Source organism: Oncorhynchus nerka, linkage group LG3 (assembly GCF_034236695.1).
Source record: "Oncorhynchus nerka isolate Pitt River linkage group LG3, Oner_Uvic_2.0, whole genome shotgun sequence".
Classification (NCBI taxonomy): domain Eukaryota; kingdom Metazoa; phylum Chordata; class Actinopteri; order Salmoniformes; family Salmonidae; genus Oncorhynchus; species Oncorhynchus nerka.
Window position 1 is genome coordinate 37,483,804 of NC_088398.1, and position 7,402 is coordinate 37,491,205.

Sequence of the window (7,402 nt, forward strand, 5' to 3'; positions counted from 1 at the left end):
TAGTAAATCGTTTTTTTATATCTGACAACGCAGTTGGATTAGCAAGATTCTAGGTTTTCGATACATGTGAGACACTTGTATTTTCATGAATGTTTAATATGACTATTTATGTAGCGATCACCGTATGTTGTGGAATTTCAGCCCGCTACCGGGTTCTGTGCTCAGAGAGGTTAAAGTACTCCCCCAAAAATTCAGCATTCTTTACATCATTGATCTTGGCTTCATAATACTCCATTTGCAATAAGTCAGCCAGTCAGATGTGCAGCCTTATTAGCCACAAATTTTGCCCATCTCTTATCCATACAGTTTTTCAATTCCTCGTCAATCCATGTAGCCTTAAACATTCTAACAGTCCGTTTCTAAACATGTGCATGCTTATTAATAATTGGAAGAAGCAGTTTCATAAATTCATCAAGTGCAGCGTCTGAACGCTCCTTATTAATCACACCAGACAAACAAATATTTTTAACACCATTCAGTTAAGAGTACTATAATAATAATATAATCTTTTGTATGATATCTTATACACTATTTTAGGCCCTGTTTTTGGAACTTTGGCATTCCTGGATATAGCCACAATATTGTCATCACTGTATCCAATAGGAACGGATACAGCTTTAATGATCATGTATGCTGTGCATATGTGTGGGTGCAGATGGAGGGGGGGGGGGCAGAATCAGCAGGCCTTGCCATCAATGTAACAGCATGGAAGAGTATTATCTACACAGTATGGTGTTTGAGTGTGTGTATCAGGGAACTCTTCTGTATGTGTAAAAGCGGACTCAGCAGGCCTTCCAACTCTGTAACTCTCCACTCTACCACGACCACCCAGTCCAGCAAGCATAGGCAATGCAGGGCCTGCACCCATGGAGCAGTGTGTGAGTGTGTGTGTTTAAAGGGGGTAGATGCAGCCACCAGAAACTACAGGGAAGAGGGCCGGCCTCCCTCCCTAGTGCGGTTAAATATTCTGTAATGGCTTCCTCTTAAAGCAAAACATCCCCCACAAGACCCTGCTGTTGGGCTACTGTTGTTAGGAGGGTAATTTACTGTTAAGAACAAGCCCCATCATACCCTTTACAAACCTCCCGTCGGTTAAGGCTGCTCTACTTTTTCGGCTCAACGGGCAAGCACAATGTTGCTGATAGGTAGAAACAAACAAGCAGGGAGACCTGGCTACGCTCTTTGACCACCAATTTTGTTTACCAAGTGGGAGCTTCAGTCATGAACCACCACAGCACAAACCTGCCACTTCACAGTTGGCTTGATAACAGAAAGGGTATCTGCATTATTCCCATTTTTCTTTTCTTTTTGTCTGTCAATGCATTTTGATATTAATATCACATCCTTTTATCGTAGAGCACTTACAGGTTGAGGGTCACTTTTGAAGTACACAAAGGGTTGTTGTCTGGATAAAAACAAGAACAAATAGGTTACAATAAAAAAACATGGAAGGCTGAAGATCAATTTGTAAAGTTTTTAGACTTCAACCTAAACAAATAAAGTACACTTTTGGTAGGAGTAAAAAAATAAATAATAATAATTGAATTCTTCTTCAGTACTGTATATCTTTCTATATCTTCAACATACTCCACATAAAGAGGCATTACAGTGTCCTGAAAAATAGTTATTTATTTAAACCTCCCATTTTGGACTCTGACGTGTCACTGTATGGTCCATACATGCATTATATACCATCTGTAGTCATCTCCCTCATAAGAAGAATCCTTTGAAGAACCCTTTTTTGAAACAAAAAGGCTTCTCCTACAGGAATAGCTAAAGAAACCTTTTGGATAACAATTTTTTCATGAGAGTGTAGCATATAAAGCCACAAAATCCTTACATTTGTTACGATAAACTAGGAGTGGTGGGTGGAATCAGGCGCAAAGAGCAGGGTTCAGTCGTTTGTCAAATTTATTCACCAGCGCAACAAAAACGGTCACGCCAACACACAGGGAGTATACAAGTTGCCAGTCCAAACAACAGGACAACAATAGTCCGGAGAATACAGACACGAGCAAATAACACCATCCAACACAGAGTAACAAGAAACAAGCCCGCACAAATACCCAGCGGGCCTAGTGCCCTTAAATAACCTACAAACAAACCCTAATACAAAACAGGTGTACCCAATTACCCAATAACCAAAAACAAACGGAAAGGGAATCGATGGCAGCTAATAGGCCGGCGACGACGACCGCAGAGCACCGCCCGAACAGGAAGAGGCACCATCTTCGGCAAGGTTCGTAACAACATTCAATACTTACAAGATTTAGTGCACATTATAGCTACATTTGTTACTTCATTTAGAGGTGCGCACTCTGTAAGACGGAGTTGCCTGCATGGCTAATTTTGATGACAGCATGAATAAATAGAAGATAACAATTATATGAATGCATCAGAAGTTAGAAGACCTTGTAAGTGTAAGGCAGTGTGTATACTTATTACTTAGGGCACCAGTTCTTTCTTGGACAAAACTTGTCTTCTAAGAAGGCCTGACTCGACAAATTTGTTGCATGCACCTGCAGTTTGTTTTGGTTGTGTTTCCCATCATTTTGTGCCCCATAGAAATTCAGTGTAAATAATGTCTTGTGTCATTTTGGAGTCACCTTTTTTGTATATAAGAATAGAATATGTTTCTAAACACTTCTACATTAAAGTGGATGCTACCATGATTATGGATAATCCTGAAAGAATTGTGAATAATGATGAGTGAGAATGTTAGATGCAAAAATATCATACACCCCAAAAATGCTAACCTCCCCTGTTAATGTAATGGTGAGAGGTTAGCATGTTTTGGGGCTATGATATTTGTGCGTCTGTAACTTTTTCACTCATCATTATTAATGATTAATTCAGGATTTTCCATAATCATGTTTGCATCCACATTAATGTAGAAGTGTGGTCATTTCACAATGTATATTTTTAACTGTTCACCCAATACGGATGAAAATACCCTAAAATTTAAGCTGACAGTCTGCACTTTAACCTCATAGTCATTGTATTATTTTAATTCCAAAATGCTGGAGTACAGACCCAAAACAACAAACATGAGTCACTGTCTCAATACTTTGAGCTTACTGTATAACTTCTTCATTGTACAAAATTACATTATTACAAGTCAATGTCACTGTTTTGCTGCCTCGAGGAAGGTTTTGCCCTGGTTTGGAAACCATCTCTTGCATCATTATCTAAAATGATTAAACTGTTAGTCATTTAATCTAACGAGTGACACATTTGAAAATGTTTGCTCTAAATGTAGGCTAATAATATATTAACCCCCAACCCAAAATTGGACAGCGAGCATTAATCGCATTTCATTAGCCGAAAGCATTGTAGGCTATTTATCATCTGGAACAGGGATATTATTTTAATAATTAGGGCAATACATTCATTTAATAACTAAGAATTCCTTTTATGAGTCAAGCCTATGAAATCTATTTTAATTTATTATATTTTTCCATAGTCATGCTACAATAATACAGAGGGTTCCCACTAGATAACATAGCCAGAAAGTCTAAATTGGCTATGTCGTAAAAACTCAAGAAAATAACTATTTGCTTTTTTGGTCTTGATTTAAGATAATGGCTAGACATATAAGGTAAGCAGTGTGATTAAGGTTACATTTTGAGAAGAGAAATTGTAAAAATAGTCAGGGTTAATGACTTTGTGGTTGTTTAACCTCTCTGAGCTCGGAACCCGCTAGCGGGCTGAAATTCCACAACATGCAGTGATAAATAGTCATATTAAACATTCATGAAAATACAAGTGTCTCACGTGTATCGAAAGCCTAGAATCTTGCTAATCCAACTGCGTTGTCAGATTTACAAAAGGATTTACTGCGAAAGAATACGATGCGATTATCTGAGCATAGAGCCCCATAAAAAACAACTATTTCAACCAGCACAGGCGTAACATAATCACAAACTGCATTCAAATAAATCGTTTACCTTTGACGATCTTCGTCTGTTTGCAATTCCAATGCTCATTGTTACACAATGAATTATCTTTTGTTTGATAAAATCCATTTTTATAGCCTAACATGAAACATTTTGTGAACCGCTTGTGTCTTGAATTCCGTCTCATTCCATTTTCGACGACACATTCCAGGTAAATAACCCACACAGAACGTAACTTTTCCAGTCATCTTTGGTTTCACTGCAATCACCTGGTTTGTTTGTAACACAATCAAACCTGATGGGTAATTACGCGGGACATGTTGACTGAAAGAAACCGATTTGAAGACAAGTCATGACATCATTGTGCACCAATGATTTACCCGCTGTTTCGTTGATTGAATGTATTTTAACCCAATGACCACAGACCCATTACGCACCAAGGCAATGAGGCAGTGATCGCTGGGATCCTGGTTGAAGACAGCAGAGGTGTATTTAGAGGGCAAGTTGGTCAGGGTGATATCTAAGAGGGTGCCCATGGTTACAGATTTAGGGTTGTACCTGGTAGGTCTCTTAATCATTTGTGTGAGATTGAGGGCATCTAGCTTAGATTGTAGGACGGCCGGGGTGTTAACCTGTTGCTTCTACCCGGGACGCTTGCGTCCCAACTAGAGCTCTGGAAATGCAAATGCGCTACGCTAAATGCTAATAGTATTAGTTAAAACTCAAAAGTTCATTAAAATACACATGCAGGGTATCGAATTAAAGCTACACTCGTTGTGAATCCAGGCAACAAGTCAGATTTTTAAAATGCTTTTCGGCGAAAGCATGAGAAGCTATTATCTGATAGCATGCAACACCCCAAAAGACCCACAGGGGACGTAAACAAAATAATTAGCATTTCGGCGTTACACAAACCGCACAATAAAATAGAAAACATTCATTACCTTTCACCATCTTCTTTGTTGGCACTCCTAGATGTCCCATAAACACTATTTGGGTCTTTATTTCGATTAAATCGGTCCATATAAAGCCTAGATATCGTTATATGTAGACTGTGTGATAAACAAAAAAACATCGTTTTCAAAACGTAACGTCATTTTTTAAAATTCAAAAAGTCGACGATAAACTTTCACAAAACACTTCGAAATACGTTTGTAATGCAACTTTAGGTATTAGTAAACGTTAATAAGCGATAAAATTCATCAGGAGGCGATGTAAAGATTATTAGCTGTCCGTCTGGAAAAATGTCCGGCTAGAAACTCAACGAAAATATCCGGTCCTAGACCGGATTAGATACGGTGTCCTGTATGTGTTTGACCAAGAAAAAACTCGAAGGGAAATGACAAGACTCTAGACACCCTGTGGAAGCTGTAGGTACTGCAACCTCAGTCAATTAATTGGGGTTCACGTTTATCAATGGGTTCAAGTAGCGCATGGATATATTTTCCCCATTTTCAGTGATCAGTTTTTCCTGTGCTTTTCGATGTAAATGCCGTTCTGGTAAAGCCACAGCATTGATTCAACCAGTTTTTTAAACGTCTGAGTGTTTTCTATCCACACAGACTAAGCAAATGCATATACTATATTCCTGGCATGAGTAGCAGGGCGCTGAAATGTTGCGCGATTTTTAACAGAATGTTCAAAAAAGTAGAGGGTCGACTGAAGAGGTTAAGTCATTTAGCAGACGCTTTGTTCATCTACCAAATATGCAACAAGCATTTAAACTCGCCCAAGTGGTGCAGCGGTCTAAGGCATAGCATCTCAGTGCTAACGGTGTCGCTACGGACCCTGGTTCGATTCCAGGCTGTATCACAACCCCCCCGTGATTGGTAGTCCCATAGGGAGGTGCACAATTGGCCCAGCGTCGTTAGGGTTTGGCCGTGGTAGCCCGTCATTGTAAAAAAATAAAAGGTTCTTAACTGACTTCCCTAGTTAAATAAAATGAATTACAAAAATAAAACATTCTCCACGTTGGTCTATATCACCAGAGTGAACAAGCATTCCTGTTCTTGCTTCCATTCTTTGATTACATCTTTGCTTAATGAAATATATAATCCTGTGAATAAAAAAAAATATATTGCTATAGTGCACTCCTGAATTATTTGCACCCTAGGTAAATATGAACAAAACGGCAGTGAAAAATCTAATTGTTGCTTATCAACTTCATACACTCAAAATACAATAGGAATCTAACCTATAATTGAGTTAAAATTAATTCCCCTCTCCCCTGTAACTATTCCCCAGGTCGTTGCTGCAAATGAGAACGTGTTCTCAGTCAACTTACCTGGTAAAATAATGAATAAAATATAAAATGGATTAAAAAATAAATAATCTTCATTCCACACAATACCCTATAATGACAAAGAGAAAACAGGGTTTTAGAAAATGATTCACATGTATTAAAAATAAAAAACTGAAATACCTTATTTACATAAGTATTCAACTTTGCTATGAGACTCGAAATAGAGCTCAGGTGAATCTTGTTTACATTGACCATCCTTGAGATGTTTCTAAAACTTGATTGGAGTACAAATGCGGTAAATTAAATTGATTGGACATGATTTGGAAAGCCATACAGAGCCTTGCAAAAGTATTCACCCCTTGGCATTTTAACTATTTTTTTTGCTTACAACCTGCAATTTAAATGGATTTCATGTAATAGACATACATAAAATAGTCAAAATTGGGGAAGTGAAATGAAAAAAAAAAAAATGAAAAAAAAAGAACAGTGGTACAAAAAAGTATTTAGTCAGCCACCAATTGTGCAACTTCTCCCACTAAAAAGATGAGAGAGGCCTGTAATTTTCATCATAGGTACACTTCAACTATGACAGACAAAATGAGAAAAAGAAATCCAGAAAATCACATTGTAGGATTTTTAATGAATTTATTTGCAAATTATGGTGGAAAATAAGTATTTGGTCAATAACAAAAGTTTATCTTAATAGTTTGTTATATACCCTTTGTTGGCAATGACAGAGGTCAAACGTTTTCTGTAAGTCTTCACAAGGTTTTCACACACTGTTGCTGGTATTTTGGCCCATTCCCCCATGCAGTTCTCCTCTAGAGCAGTGATGTTGCTGGGCTGTTGCTGGGCAACACAGACTCCCTCCAAAGATTTTCTATGGGGTTGAGATCTGGAGACTGGCTAAGCCACTCCAGGACCTTGAAATGCTTCTTATGAAGCCACTCCTTTGTTGCCCGGGCGGTGTGTTTGGGATCATTGTCATGCTGAAAGACCCAGCCACGTTTCATCTTCAATGCCCTTGCTGATGGAAGGAGGTTTTCACTCAAAATCTCACGATACATGGCCCCATTCATTCTTTCCTTTACACGGATCAGTCGTCCTGGTCCCTTTGCAGAAAAACAGCCCCAAAGCATGATGTTTCCACCCCCATGCTTCACAGTAGGTATGGTGTTCTTTGGATGCAACTCAGCATTACATTTACATTTACATTTAAGTCATTTAGCAGACGCTCTTATCCAGAGCGACTTACAAATTGGTG